Source organism: Callorhinchus milii, unplaced genomic scaffold, assembly GCF_018977255.1.
Source record: "Callorhinchus milii isolate IMCB2004 unplaced genomic scaffold, IMCB_Cmil_1.0 Scaffold5, whole genome shotgun sequence".
Classification (NCBI taxonomy): domain Eukaryota; kingdom Metazoa; phylum Chordata; class Chondrichthyes; order Chimaeriformes; family Callorhinchidae; genus Callorhinchus; species Callorhinchus milii.
The window spans coordinates 2,965,521-2,982,241 of record NW_024704746.1 but is presented as its reverse complement, the minus strand read 5'-3'; positions in this window follow the sequence as shown (position 1 = coordinate 2,982,241).

Here is a 16,721-nt window from a genome sequence, read left to right as displayed (position 1 = left end):
ATTAAATTTACAGATCAATTTTCCTTCTGGTTATTCCTGAGGTTCCTCCAAATCGTTACTCGTAACTAATTTGGACACATTAAAATAAACATGTCAGAACCATTTATACTTAGCCTGCAGGGCGTACAAACAACAACGGCGACATCAATTTTTACGGTTCCTTTTCGTTTAGCATCTTACAAGCTACAATTGATTAGTTGCACAAACAAACACGGCCGCTAAACTGCGCCCAGCAACGTCACATGAAAAAGGTAATGGTAATGGCTATTTAAATTTGAGCCTAATTCTGTGTCAGCTGAACTCAATGGGTAACACACTCAATTTTTGGGTCCATTTCTCCCCTCCCCCCCCCCCCGCCCCCCCAACTCCGTCACTGTCAAGCACTCTGGGACGCTATCCTGCGCGAGGAGCGCTATGTAACTGCAAGTTGTTGTTCTTCAATCAGAAGGTTGTGGGTTCAAGCCCCAAGTTGGGAGTTGTACAGTCTAAGATGATACTCCAGTGCAGAGCTGTGGAGTACGTCTGCATTGCCGGAGGTGCCATTGGATGAGACGTTAAACCGAGTTTCCGTCTGCCTGATTAACGTTAAAGATCCCACAGCAATAGTCAGATTAAGAGAAGAGAGCTTCGTCCGGTGTCCTGGCCAACGTAAGAACAGGAAGAGGCCATTCAGCCCCTCGAGCCTGTTCCGACATTCTATTAGATCCCGGCCGGCCAACTCCAATGAAATTAAAATTTGAATTCAATAAAAACTCCCAATTAAATAAATATTAAAACAATCCTCGAAATAAAATTGGTCACTCAGTTCATGGCTGCTTGTTCTCTCTTTGATGTTGTCACGGTATCTTACCTCTGCGTGAGAATTAAACGCTCCTTACAGGGGCACTCTGAAAGGAGCGATCCTTCTCTCCTCAAATCACTATTAGGGTACGTACCCAGCGAGAGCGGTCTCGCAAAATAGACCCAACATTTGGCTTTTAATAAAATATTCCTTATTCGTTCAAACCCGCATTCAGAGCAATCGACACAAAAATAACAAACACAATTCTTATATAACACTTTGATAATACTATATTAATGTAACTTTAACAAGGCATAATATCCCATACTTTGTAAGATATCTAACAGCTGAGCCTCAACACTTGGACTCCCAGCGGTAAACAAATAGAGTAACCCTACCCCCAAATTCACATCTCGTCCAACTCTCTTACAAATTGCTGAGAGTCAGAGTTTTTATAAATGGTGCTATTAAAGTCAAATGTTAGTTAAAACTCCAAAACTCAGCAACCCCATATAATTTCACTCCCTCTCTTTTATACCTCAAATGAGTCCATGTGCGTACTTTGTACCACCCAACTATGCTTTAGACTAAAAGTCTCCATCTGGACCATAGAATCCATTAACTCACAAAATCTAACAAAACAAGCCATAAAGCCAAAGCACTTAAACCAACCTTTTTAACCCTTAAGAGAGATAAACAGATTGAAATCTCAATCTAACAAATTCAACAGGTTATCTGTCTCCGAATTCCTATGACCGGTCTCCGTGAGCCCGAATATTCACCCTATTTCGATAACCACCTCACAAAATGTAGAACAAACTGAGTACAATATATAATAATAATCCTTGCATTCGATGCAACGCCTAATCACGTCTTCTAGATGTCTCAAAGCTCTTCACAGAATATAGTGTAAAGTGAATTGACTGTATATTTTGTGGGCGAAAAGCAGGAGCCCATTGCGCCCGGCGGTGTCCCACGACTGCTTGTGGGAGACTGCAGTGTGCTTCGAGGTGTTTCAACGACGTGATAAGGTGCTATATCAGATGCCAGGATTATTATTGTTATTTAATGGTTACAATTGAACCAGCTCACTTGGAGCCACTACCCCAGGTGAGGTTGTTATGGTTGTCGTTGCTATTGAGGCAGAAGTCTTTGGATCTCAGTAATAATTCAGGGAATATATATATCCTGTCATAGCTCGTCCCTCACCTCATTCAAGGCCCATCTCAACACCTAGGTCTTTGACTGCGCTGTTGTTCCACTTTTCCCTTCCCCAGTCATTCCCCAGTATTGTATTGCAGTCATTCTACGTAGTCATAGTCACTCTTACCACTAGGGGGCAGGGCCCTCTACACTACCTCTGGGACCACAGCTGAAGGGGCCACAAGACTTGTACGGTCTGATAGTAGCCGCGCACAGGTTAACAACAACAACAAGCTTTCACGTCGGGAGGACGTCCCAAGGCGCTGGACAGGCCAGAGTTATGGATCCGAGCTGAGGGGTGGAGGAAGGGGGAGGGCAGCAGGGAGATCGAAAGCACGATTGAAGAGGAGGTCTTCAAAGAGGCGAGGGGGGGGGGGGGGCGAGATGAAGGGACTGCACATCTTGAACTGTATCCTCTGTATGATGGCAAGCCAGTGGAGTTGGGCAAGGATGGGGGTGATAGGGTCACGGAGCCTGATGCGGGAGTGGACACGTCTACAGGGTTTCAACGGCCTGTGGTGTGAGATGGCGGAGCAGGGCGATGTTGCGGAGGTAGGGGAATGCAGAGCGGGTCATGGCACAGATATTAATAATATTAATAATCCTTGCATATAGCACTTTTCACGTCTTCTAGTCATCTCAAATCGATTCACAGAATATACTGTAAAGTGAATTGACTGTACATTTGTGGGCGATATGTGTGGTAGAAAGGATAGTTGAGGGTCAAACAAGACCCCAAGGTTTCAGACTGGCTCAGTGAGATGTAGCGGGCAACCATGGATGGTGATGCTGTCAGCGCCTGAGGTGAGGAGGCGTTCAACTGAAGAAAGTTAGCTCTCATCCGTGGAGGGCTTTGAAGGTGAGGATCAGGATCTGGAACTGTATCCTCTGTGTGATGGGAAGCCAGTGGAGTTGGGCGAGGATGGGGGCGACAGGGTCACGGAGCCTAGTGTGGGAGAGGACACGGGCTGTAGCGTTCTGGATGATCTGCAGCCTGTGGAGGAGCCTGTTAAGCTTGATTCTGGGAATATGAACCCGTTTGAGTTTGTAATAACGCCCTTTGCACGAGACATTAAATCGAGGGCCCGTCTGAGCTCCTTCAGGTGGACGTCAAAGATCCCGCAAAGCTATTCAAAAAGAGAAGGAAGTTTCTCTCTCCCAATGTCCTGGCCAACAATCTCGACCCCAAAAAATGACTGTTCATTTCACGGCTGTTTAGGGGAATTTTGCTGTCATGCCAACCAATAAAATATTACTCACTTTACAGTCAAATCCTGTAAAGTGCTTTGAGGTGTCTTGTCATGATCAACGTGATAAGGCTCTGTATCAAACAGCGAGGATTATTTATTGAGCAGCATTCTGTGTATCTTGTTTATAGCTATCTTGCACCGGGTAGATATTATACTGATAAAGAGTCCGAGCGGAGGGAGGGCAGCGGTTCTTCGAATGGAATCAATACAGTTACAGGAAACCTGCAATAATGTGGTTCTCCTGTGAACTCTGACATTATGAGACACCAGCACATTTCAATTGAGCAAGATATTTATCTAAACCATGTGCAGAGAACGCCCTGATTCACTCGCTACCTAAAGCAATTACATCCGAGGCAATCAAACGCTAACATGTCTTTTTTGGTCTGCTGGAGGCCGTGTTGCAATCTGATTGTAGCTGCGCTTGTCTAACTCAAGTCTTCTGGTGTCACAAGGTCTATCCATCGTTTGAATGAACGAGAGAGAGAGAGAGGGGCAGAGATCAGCCTTTGGAGAATGGAAAACAGCTACTGTAAACCACGGATACTATCTTCCTGATAACATTAACACTCTGATAACATCCAGTGGAGTCCTGGTTAACGCCTCGCAAGTGAGAAGACGTGGCTTTGATTTCCGGGCAGGATGAAACTTTAAGTTTCCTTACTCCTCACCCCTATTTACCCAGCAGTAAATTAGGAACCCGGCCATTAGTCAATTGGCGGATCACTTTTCCGGGGGTAATAATCCCTCAATAAAAAGTGCTAACTCAATCCACGGCTGTTTGTGGGACACTGTTGTATGCAATTGACTGCTGCGTTTTGCCCACAAAATACACAGTCAATTCACTTTACAGTATATTCTGTGAAGCGCTTTGAGATGTCTCAACTACGTGATGAGGCGCTGTATCAAATGCAAGGATTATTGTTATTTGTATAAGATTATTATTACTCTTATCTGAAGGTGAGGGAGACACTCTGCGTGATTTGCGGAGTGAAAGTAGGTTGGATTTTAGCGAGGAGCTGAGATTAGGAGAGGCCAATGGCTTGATGGGCTGAATGGCCTCCTCCTGATCCTATTTCCTATGATTCTAATAAGAATTTGTGCATTTTATAAAGGGCCTAAAACTCTGAGATCGTTTCAAAGCCCTTTCCAGGATTTACAACATCAAACTTCCATTAACGCAGCACCTTTCGCATCAGGAGGACGTCCCAAGGCTCTGGACAGTCAGGAGTTTGAACCCAAGCTGGGAGTTGGGATGAGGAGGGGTGGGGATAGGAGGGTGGCGGAAGGCGCAGTCGAAGAAGTCTTGAGAAGGGCCGTGTAGGAGGCAAAGGAGGGGACGAAGCAAAGATTGGGTGGGATTGGGATTGGGTTCAAGTGGGATTGGGTTCCAGAGGGTGGGGGCAGAGAAGCTGAAGGCCCGATGGTGGGGCGGGCCAGATGGGGGAGTGGAGCCTGCTGAGCGGAGGGAGCGGACAGATCGATATAGAAGGCAGGAAGTTCCAGAGATTCAGAGCTTAGTGACTGAAGGTATGGCCATCTGATTGATGGTGGTGCAGAAGGAGGAGGACAGGCGGCCAGTGTTAGCTGAGCATAAAGGAGGGCGAGAGAGTCTATCTGTCTTAAACGTGAGCATATTTTGTAAACCCAAACCATATACAAAATAGTGAACTCACAACAGGCGCTGGCAGTACTGGGAAACACGTTGGATTAATGGCTGTGTTTCTCTGATGAGCGTAGCTGTTTTAGAATTGGATTGTATTTGCTGAGTTTGCGGTTGTCCTCAAGACAGGGCCACATTTGGCCCAGGTGACACAATACAATACCCTATCTGTCCTGCCAGTTTTCTTTACTGTTAGCCAGAAGACGCAGACAATTTGGCTGGGTTACAGAAGCATTTGACGGATTGCACCTAATGGATTGCTTCTCGTGAGTAACCGTTGAAAATCTTTATCGGTTTCCAATTAAACAACTTTCAATTAGAGCTAATGGTGGGACCTGAAATAAATCCATGCAGATTGGGGCTGATGGATTTTGGGAAGCCATCGAGACAGCCAACCAACCTCTCGGAAAGGTTTCAATCTAAGACGCCCAGTGTTACTTGGACAGTAAACCATTTAAGGGATATGGCAGGGAGGTGGAAGTAAGGGAAGGTTGCGGCAACAACTGTATTGTATAGCGCCTTTCACATCGGGAGGAGATCCCAAGGCGCTGGACAGTGTACAGCATTTCAGACTGGGGTCAGGGAGGGAAAATGGAGGGGAGGGGAGGGGAAGGAGGGTGGCCAATGGCATGGTCGAAGAGGAGGATTTTGAGGCGAGACTTGAAGGAGGCTAAGGAGGGGGTGAATATACATCAAAGACCGCATCTTTCCAACTAACTAAGGAACTAGCTCTCTTTCTTCCTCTTGGAGGAGCTGCAGAATGTCTGGCATGGATTTTTAATCCGCGTCTTTTTTGCCTCTTATGTTAAGATAACAGATCAGATAGATATGCCTTGGCCTGTCCTCAGACAGTGACTGATCGTGCGATGAGTGTGCCAGCTTTCCATTAGCCACGCTTTGCTGTGTTTGCACTGTTTGTTGATTTCCTGTAACTATTAGACGCAGGTTGGCCAGAGCCAAAGCTTAGGGGGACCCCAGAGTGTGCGTTGGGGTAACTGCCAGAGTGAGAGAGAGAGATAGAGAGAGAGAGAGAGCAACAACCCGAGCTTGGAGTCAGGAGGGGGTGGAGGGCAGGGAGGATGGACGAGTTGAAAAGTAGGGTCTTGAGATGAGCCTTGAAGGAGGCAAAGGAGGGGACGAGACTGTGGGATGGAATTCCAAAGCTGAAGGCCCGACCACTGAGTTTTACCGTAATAACTGTACTTTACTTTACTGTAATAATCCTTACATTTGGGATAATAATCCCTCAAAAAAATTAATAATAATAATTTGTTCTCAATCCACCACCTTTATTATTTATTCATTTTATTTACGCTGCTGTGTGCAATTGGCTGCCGCGTTTCGCCCGCAAAACACACAAGGCACTACACTTTGCAGTATATTCTGTGAAGCGCTTTGAGACGTCTCAACAACATGATGGGGCGCTACATCAAATGCAAGGATTATTATTATTATTATTTGATGAGGCACCTTTCGCCTCAGCAGGCCATCTCAAAGTAATTCCCAGGATTTTACTGTAAAGTAGAGCGACTATGTGCTTTGGAGGCGAATGTGGCAGCCAACTTGCAGACAGAAAGGTCCCCACAAACAGCCACAAAGCGAATGAACAGTTTTATCTGTCGGCCAGGAAATTGTGCAAAGCAGCTGTGCCGGGCTGACACACAAGTTGTTTTAGTTGCGTTGTTACCGCACTGGAGCATCCGTCTGGACAGTGAGCGCAAAGTCCACCCCAAATGGTTTGGGCAGACTCCTTCTGTTGCTGTTTTTCCGGCCTGTTTTGTCCAGTCCACGAGGAGCAACATGAGAAGGTGCATTAAAGCCACTCACAGTTAGCATGAGGAGGTAATTAATTACTTTTGGGCAAGAGGTGACGTTTCTTCAAAAGCCCCGTAGTAATAATAAAGTTAAGCGAAGTTAAGTGACTGTGTGTTTTGTAGGGGGATGGGGCAGCCAATTTTGAGCCAAAGCCACCACTCAGATCCACAGTGTTCTTTCTCAACACAAATTCTCTGCCAGATAACTGACCAATAAATCCACAGGAAATACAGCCTGGAGGGCACATCGAGGTGATCTCACTGAAGGCAGAGATATTAATGGAGTGCCCTCCACCTCGGAGAGTTATGTAAATTATAGCTGCACAATGAGATAAGAACAGTCTTGTCATCGGTTGTTAATTGACGTTGGGTGACTAACGTGTTCATATCCCTAAATTATTTCTCTCTCTCTCTGTCTTTCTTTCTTTCCCCAACAGCGTCTTGGCCAACAAATGAAATAAAATTGCTCGATCACTTCACTTCGCCTCGCTTCCTCCCTCGCCTCCTTCAAGGCCGGTCTCAAGACCCTCCTCTTCGATCGTGCCTTCGGTCGCCCTCCCACCTCTCTGCCTTCCCTCGCCCCTACCCCATCCCTCCCCCATGCTCGGGTCCTGACCCCTCATTGTCCAGCACCTTGGGACGTCCACCCGACGTGAAAGGCGCACTATAAATATCATTTTGTTGGTGTTGTTATTGTTTACGGTGGGGGGGGGTTGCTGTGCAAAAATTGGCTGCCGTGTTTCATGGGCATCTCAAAGATGTGATGATGATAATAATAATAATCCTTGCATTTGATACAGCACCTTAGCATGCCTTCGGGACGTCTCAAAGCGCTTCACAGGATCCACTGTAAAGTGGAGTGACTGTATATTTTGTGGGCGAAACGCGACAGCCAATTGTGCACAGCAGCGTCCCACAAACAGTCGTGGATTGAGTGACTGAATTCTTCTTATTTTTGTTTTGACGGGTTTATTACCTCCGGAAAAGTGAGCAATTACCAATCAGGTTCGGCGCTATAATCAAAGTGTGACATCGAACAAGTTGAGGGCCAATGTAATTCCGTGAAGTGCGGTGAATGCAACCACTCTCTCTCTCGAAATGGAGAGAGAGAGAAAGAGAGAGAGAGCAATCGGGTCTCAATCAATGAATCAATCAACTGATCAGTCTGACACACTTCACACAAACGGAAGGATGATTATTATCGTCTCCAGGCATCAAGAGAGATCGAAAGAGGTTTGACACCTGTGCCCTTCGCTGCCTCAGGAGATGAGGCTGGATTGTAAAGCACGATGGGGGTGGGGGGGGGGGGTGAGGTGGAGGTCTATATATCTCAGGAGACGCTCCGGTCTTTGTTCGCAATGAATAGATTGATGTGACGCATTATGGCCGGGCAATAAATACAAGCATAAAACTGATTAGGTTATACACAGACCGATAGAGTCACGGACATTTACAGCGCAGAAGAAGGAAGTTTGACACATCGAGACCGAGTCTATTCATCTCCTTCACACATGATGCCTGGGCCCAGTTCTGGGAAGGTCTCCTGCATCAACTCTAGATTGTTCTCAGTAAAAGTCGGAATGAAAACCCCAAGACAAACAACACCTTAAGCCTCACTCCCCGGCTCCTGGCTGTTCGGACGGCCGTTAAATATCCCTTTATCGCTATTGGAAAAGAGATGGGACTTTCTCCCGCTCCCGGTGTCCCGGCCAACAACCCCCCCCCCAGATAAAACTGGTCACTTACTTCACGGTTCTTTGCGGGGATCTCGCTGGGCGCAAATTGTCTGCCATGTTTCACCCACAATTCCACAGACGTTGTACAGGCTCAGCATATCCTGTTAAGCATTTTTCGACGTCTCGATGACATGATAAAGTGCTGCATCAGATCAAGGATTATCACAATAATATTATTAAAAAAAGGCTGACCTCTAGTATAATGTAACACAGTGACGCCTTCGGGATTAGGTTTGTTTGCACAATTACTTTCTTGGCCACGGAGTGCGCTTTGCACACAATTTTCTTTGTCTGAAAGCATTAGTGTACCATTAATCTGATGGGAAAGTGCTCGCAATGTGCTGAGTGGAAGAAAGATGCCGAGAGAGAGAGATAGAGAGAGAGCGAGAGAGAGATAGAAAGGAGAAATAAGACAAACACTATTATATTATTATTATCATTACTATTAATATTTCTGTGAGCGAATAGTAAACACATGGAACAGGGAGACAGACGGTGGAAGCAGAAAGTGTTGATCCTTTCAAGAACAAATGAGATAGATTTCTGTTAGAAAACAATATCTGGGGGATACAGTGTATAGTTTGGGAACATGACACGTCAACTGACTGCCAGGACGGTGGAAGGAGAATTGGATGGACCTTTCTTCTTTCGCCAGCAAATATTTATGTTCTAACGAGAGAATGAGAGAAAGAGAGAGAACGAGGCAAAGAGAGAGAGAATGAGACAAAGCGAGAGAGAGAGAGCTCTATTGGAAAGAGTCAACGAGTGATTTTATTTGGGGGATTGTTGGCCATTAAAGGGAGAGAGAGAAACTTTCTTCTCTCTCCGCATAGAGTCATGGGTTCTTTAACATCCACCTCAACTGGACACAGACCTGAGGTTTAATACTTCCCCCACCCCTCCCTTTCCCCCCATCCCCAGCACCGTGCTGGAGCATCAGTCTAGACCATGAGCTCAAAGCCCCAAACGCTGAGGGCTCGAACCCACAACCTTCTGACTCGGAGGCGAGAGTGCGAGCGACTGAGCCAGGCTGACCCCTAAACCCGGAGAGACCGCTTTTGTGCAGACAGTAATAATAATAATCCTTGCATTTGATACAGCACCTTATCACGTCGTCGAGACGTCCCAAAGCGCTTCACTTTAAAGTGCAGTGACTGTCTATTTTGTGGGCAAAACAGTACTGGGAGCAGGAGGAGGGAGGGCGAGCGGAGGGGAGGGGGAAAGAGGGGAGCAGGGGGAGGGGGGAGCAGGGAGGTGGGGGGAGTGTGGGGACAGCAAACCTCATTAACTATTGGATTGTTTTCTGTACTCGATCAGTCTCTTCGCGACCCCTTGAGACAGGTGGGCAAGATGACGACAGAAAGGCAAAGAGGAGAGTAAGAAGGAGATTGATGGACAAGGGAATGCTCTACAGATCTTCTTGTGATCTGGGAAGCACAGCTCGGATCAATTGTCATCCGCTTCAAATCAGTCTGGAGACGTCTGCTCGTCAGAACATGCTCAGCACGTGAAGAGAATCACGGCAGCGCTTGTCCGTCTCGGGCAGCGGGCGGCACGGACGAAACTCTCCAAGGGCCTCACGGGGAACTCGGGTCAAGTGTAGTCACTGCGCATGTTCTGGTAACATGGGTGGGTGTGTGTGGGGTGGGGGTGAGGGGTGGGAGAGGGGGAACTCCCCATTGTCAGAGGCGCTGTCCTTCGGGTGAGACGTTAAACCTCACTCACCCATTGCCACCCCCCCCTCCCACCCCAACCCCACCCTATCAGTGCCCTGTTTCAGGTGGGCACTGTTGGAAAAGACAAGGGAGTTTCTCTCTCTCTCTTTCGCTCTCTCTCTCTCCCCCCCCCCCCCCCCCGAATCAAATCACTCATTCACATGGCTGTTTGCGGGACATTGCTGCCCTCAAATTGGCCCCCGCGTTCCCCTACAAAATACACTACTCTGCCACAGTGAGTCCTGCGCAGAGCTTTGAGACATCCTCCCGACGTGGAAGGTCTTAGAATATGCGATAACAGTAATCCTTGCATTCGATGTAGCGCCTTATCAAGTCGTTGAGACGTCTCAAAGCGCTTCACGTGATATACATAGCGTAGTGACTATGCGTGTGAAGCAGGGTAGTGACCGTGTTGTAGTGACTCTCTATTTTGCGGGCGAAATATGTCCCCTGCGCAACCTGCAGTGTAATGACTTGGAACAGCTGCAGAGACAGAGAGAAAGAGAGCGAGAAGAGAGAGAGAGGGAGGGGAGAGAGAGTCTTTAACCCAATATGGAGACTTATTCGACAGCTAAGTCTGTGTCAGCGGATTGCAAGTCAGGCCATCGCCCTTCGACAGAACGCACCACATCGTCTATCGTCGATCCATCACACACAGAAGGCAGGACCCCAAAGGCTGCTCTATGCTCATCAGGAATGAGATGAACTGAGATTAATAAGATGTTAAAGCCGGTCGCTGGCTGATGCTTCATTAAGCTCTGGGACTGAATGGAACACTAAATGGATTCTCACCAAATTACTGGAAAAGCAGGAAATCACTTGCATCTCCCTGACCTCCGGCTGCATTCTTGCGGAGATAGGAACAAATAGAGGAATAATTGGAGCGCTGTAGCTCAGTGGTTAGAGCTCTCGCCTCGCAAGCGAGAGGATTCGGGTTCGATTCCCGGGCGGGGGGGGGGCGAAACCTTAGGCCGGTTTCCTTACCCCACACACGCGCCTCTGTTTGCCCGGCAGTAAGCAGGAACCCGGTTGTTAGTCGATTGGCGGATCGCTTTCCGGGGGTAACAATCCGTTCAAAAAATTAAGAATAATTATTTGGTCGCTCAATCCACAACTGTTTGTGGGGACGCTGCTGTGCGCAATTGGCTGCCGTGTTTCGCCCACAAAATGCACAGTCACTCCACTTTGTATATCCTGTGAAGCGCTTTGAGACGTCTGGACTACGTGATAAGGCGCCATATCAAATGCAAGGCTTATTATCATTATTTCATAATCTGTGCCTTTTGTCCAGGGGCTTACAATGCCAAAACCTCTCCAGACAATCACTGTCAAATGTAGTGACTGTGTATTTGGTTTTGTAAACACTCAACAATAACAACAAATTGCATTTACACATCGCCTTTCACGTCAGGACGATGTCCTAAGGCGCTGGACAGTGAAGGGTTTGCACCTGAGCTGGGGTTTGGGAACCTTGAAGGAGGCAAGGGAGGGCGGAGGGACTGTGGGATGGAGTTCCAGAGGGTGGGGGCCAGAGAGGCTGAAGGCCACACTGAGCTCTGAATTGGAGCAACAGCCTTGACTACGATGTGGGGGCTTGAACCCTCAACCTTCAGACTCGGAGGAGAGAGGGGGCTACCCACTGAGCCAGGCCAAGATAACATCATCAACAACAACAACTTGCATTTGAGAGTGGCGGAGCTCCACGCCAAGCCAGGGGGAGGTGACCATAAGTCAAAGAGGACGCCACCTGGAGAGGGGAGGGGAGGGGTGGGGCGAGGCATAGGGATCGAGGGAGAGAGTTTCAGGGCGGAGTTGCTGAAAGCGCGGCCACCGATGGTGGAACGGAGGCCACGAGGGACAAGCAGGAGGCCGGAGCCAATCGAGCGACGGGTGAGGGGAAGGGAGTGCGGGAGTTCAGCAGTTCAGAGAGGAGAGGAGAGGGAGGAAGGTGCCGGGGCGTGAAGGGATTCGAAGGCGAGTGTGAGGATTGCGAGACACGGGTGAAAGACGAAAGGCGTCGAGCGCAGTCGCCAGTGTTGATGTGGCCCCTTTAAATTCCGCAGCCTTGACTCCCGCTGCATAACACCAGAGCCAATGCTCTCAGAAAACGAGGAGGAATGATCTCAGTTGTCATTGACCTGCTCCCACGGTGTCGGCAACACTGATTCATGATGCTCTTCGCCATCAGTGAGAAAGAACGCAGATCAATCCTCAGCCAGACACTGTCTCAGTCTCACTGTCTCCTCTGCACCCCCCCACCCCCCCTCTCTCTCTCTCTCTCTCTCTCGGTTTCTTGGCCGACAATAACCCCCTCCTCTCCTCCCCACCACCAGTTGGAATCACTCGCTCACAGCACGGCTTTTGTGGGACGTGGCTGTGTACAAATTGGCCGCCCACAAAACACACAGTCACTACACCTTACAGCAAACTCCCGTGAAGCCCTTCGAGAGGATTTTGTAGGCAGTGAGCCGTTACGGTCTGGAACCCGCTGCCTGAAGCAGATTCAATAATAACTTTCAAAAGGGAATTGGATCGATAATAATAAAAAATATTGCAGGGCCGTAGAGTGAGAGCGGGGGGGAGTGGGACTAGTCGGTAGCTCTTTCAAAGAGGCACGATGGGCCGAATGGCCTCCTTCTGTGCTGTGAGATTCTATGATTCTACAAGACATCACCCGACGTGAGCCTGGAGTCCTGTAGCTCAGGGGTTAGAGCGCACGCCTCGCAAGCGACGGGACCCGTTAGGCAAGTTTCCTTACTCCACGCGCCTCTGTTTACTCAGCAGTAAGTCATTTATCACTTGATCGGGATAATCATCCGTTCAAAATAAAATAACAATTTGGTCACATCAATCCACGACTGTTTGTGGGACGCTGCCCTGTGCTGCTGTGTTTTGCCGCCACAGATAAATCCGTCCAAGGTACATCTTTTTGATCCACAACTTTTGCCTACATCCAGTTGCTCACGGGAACCGCTCGCTGCGAGGTGGAGCTTTGAATTTGTGGATTAAAGATAATGTTTTTAACCCTTGTGTTCTGTGGCTCCGTCCCAGAGCTGTGACACAGTCAACCCCTCGACACATCCCTGAGGATATTCCATGAATTACAAATCGTTATTTGGTTCAATCATTCATTTTCGTGACTTTTTAGAGACAGTTACAAAGCAAAGTGTTAAATATTTGAATTTTTTCCCCTCCCCACCATCACCACCACTAAGCCACACAGGACACAAAATGTCACTCGCATTTTGCATTTAGCTCACATTTTGCATTTGCACAATGCTTGCGTTTACAGAGTGACCGAATTATTATTCATTGATTCATGTATTTATTATATATCGGCGAATGCAACAGCCACGTTGTGCCGGCGACACGCCCGCAAACAGCCACAAACCGAATGACCAAATTAATCTGTCGCACACTCCCTTCCCTTTTCCAACAGCGCCGCGGGACATCTTAAACGTCCGCCTGAACAGGGCACGGACAGGGGGTGGGAGTTCAGCATCTCCGCCAATTCAGCCCACCCCCCACACCCCCCCCCCGCCACCTACCACCCCCGTTCTCTATTTAGACCCTGGCGTCCAGTTTGGGGGAGTGTGCGAGGGCTGAGCCCGTCACTCTGCCTGTGTTATGATGTCTACTAGACACGATATTTAGTTTTCGCGGTTTCCAAAGATATTTTTAGCTGCAGAGCAGAACTGCACTGACCTGAGCCTGGCAACCGATCAGCACAGGGGAGGGGAGGAGATGACACAGCTCACAGTTACACAAACAGAGCGCTCCCCGGGACTGAGTGCCTGAACGGGTGTTGAGAGATCTACTTTAATATTAATAATAATCCCTGCATTTGATCTCGCGTCTCATCACGTCTTCGAGACGTCTCAAAGCGCCTCACAGAGTATACTGTAAAGTGAATTGACTGTGTACTTGTGGGCGAAATAAAGCAGCCGGTATTCGTGTCTGTCGTCTGTGTGCGTGTGTGTTTGTGTGCGTGATACATTGTCTATTTACTACACTGGGCTGTGCCAGTTTTCAGTGGCATTCTTATTCACTGGTATTTTCATCTCATCTCATTTATAAACTGATTTGCCTGTGTGCTGACGGATTTACATTCTGGTTACATTTACACACCGCCTTTCACGTCACCAGGATGGCATTCACAGTGCTGGCTGGGGGCGGGGAGAGGGTTGGGGGTTGGTGGGTGGCGGTGGGGTAGTGTGGGGGGTGGGGGTTGCGGGGGATGATGGAAAAGATGACCGAAAGAGGGAGATCTTGAGATGGATCTTGAACGAGGGGAGCGAGGGGGTGAGGCGAAGAGAGAGTTGGAGAGACTCTGGGGCGGAATGGCTGAAAGCCCGCCAGCCTCTACCACCGCCAAACCAGCGATGGAGGTGGGGGGCAGTGGGTGGGTGGGTGGGTAGTGCTAGCCTACCTGTGATGAGGAGTAGGAGGGGGAGGGGTGGGGCGGGGAAGTGTGTGTTTGGCGGAAGATTACGAAGGCGTAGCACGACCGCCCACAAAAAGTCGCTGAAACCAGTGGAGTCCCATAGGTCAGTGGTTAGAGCACTCGCCTCGCAAGCGAGAGGACCCGGGTTCGATTCCCGGGCAGGGGGGCGAAACTTTAGCCAAGTTTCCTTACCCCACACACAAGCCTCTGTTTACCCAGCAGTAAGCAGGAACCCGCGGGTTAGTCGATTGGCGGATCGCTTTCCGGGGGTAATAATCCTTCCCCCCAAAAGGTTTCGTGGCCACCGATCAGCACACAAACAAGGCTTCAATAAGCACAGGGAAGGGGAGGAGAGAGCGCTCCCCGGGACTGACTGACTGAATGGGTGGTGAGAGATCTACTTTAATAACAATAATAATCCTTGCATTGGTCACTCAATCCACGACAGTTTGTGGGACATTGCTGTGCGCACAGTAAATACAGTCAGTTTACTTTACTGTGTATTCTGTGAAGCACTTTGAGACGGCGCTTTATCAAATGCAAAGATTATTATGATTATAAAAGGGGAATTAGGTAAATATTTGAAAGCCGTATCGTAACTTGTCTCCTCCATCTCCAGACCCAACATCGTGTTATGGGACACTGGTTATGGGAACATCACCACACACACATTTTCATTACCCACCTTAAACTGATTTGGCAGCAAGTGAGGAAACTGGTGAGATCTGCTCGGGGGGGGGGGGGGGGGGGGGGCGGAAGAGCGGGGAAACCTTTTCTGAATTAGTGTAAATGTACACGTCTGGGAAACATTGGCTGACGTAGAGTAGACACAGTGATAAGCACAATTAATTAACGGTCGAGGCGGTAGGTGGGGGGGGTGGAGGGGGGGGGGGGCGGAGAGGGGGCTGATTGCCACACATGATCCTTGCATTTGACACAGCGTCTTTTCACATCAGCGAGATATCTCGTGGTGCTTCACGGGGTTTCACAGTGACTTGTGGGGGCGAACGTGGCAGCCCAAATGCACGCAGATCATTGTGGAAAATGATGATAATCGTGTTTTACACCAGCAGCGGCCGTTCATGTCCAAAGGTGCGGTGACTGTGCGAGAAGCGGCTGCCAATAGCCTCGCAGTGTGAAGCACCCAAGTGTGTTTTTTTTAAGCTGGTGCTGAATTATCGGTGGCTGGGAGAGAGAGAGAGAAATGCCCTCTTCTCTGTTCCCGACTATCCCTCCAGCTAAATCGAATGTTCGCTTCACGGCTGTTTGTGGTGACGTCGCTGTGCGCAAATGGGCTGTCGAATTCGCCCGCAAAACGCACAGTCACTACACTCGACGGTCAACTCCCTCTGCATGAGGCCCCTGGGGACAGCTCGGTGACGCAGCTGGTGTGTGAAACACAGAGATTTATTTCTCTGTTTGCCCTGAAGAGCTCAGTATTGATGGCCGACAGTTCAGACATCAGCTGTTATCTATGCACATGAGTTACAATAGTTGCTCTGCCATATCATCGACCTGCGTTTATCAGCCATCCGCGATACAGAAATCAATTCAGAGTAAAACATCAGTGCACTGAACTCCTGGATGGTCTCCGGTTAATCTCTGTCACCATCTCACTCTCTCTCTCCCCCACACACACTCTCTCTCTCTCCCCCACTCTCCTCAGATAAACTCTCTCCATCGAACCACTCTCTCTTTCACTCTCTCGCGCACACTCTCTCTCCATCTCACTATCTCCGTCTCTCTCTATCTCCATCTCACACTCTCTTTCTCTCTCTCGAGCTCCGTCTCGCTCTCTCACAGTCTGCCCTCGGGAGTGTGGACAGACAGTGCAGAGGGAGCTTTACTGTGTCTCCAACCCTGGTTTGGGACATTGTTCTGTACATTTCTCTGTTTCCTTGTCACTTGTCACTCCGCCGCTCTCATTGTATTTACACAGGAGCCATAAATGTTTATCACCCACAGGATAACCCAGCCATAAAGTTCCTCCTCGAAACCCCAGTGACGGAGCCGAGCTGGGAGCAGGGTAATGGGTGTGTGGCGTGCGGAGTTTACTACGGGTGAGGTTGTGGCTGGAGCTGGTCTGGCGCGATATCAAATGCAAGGAATTAATAA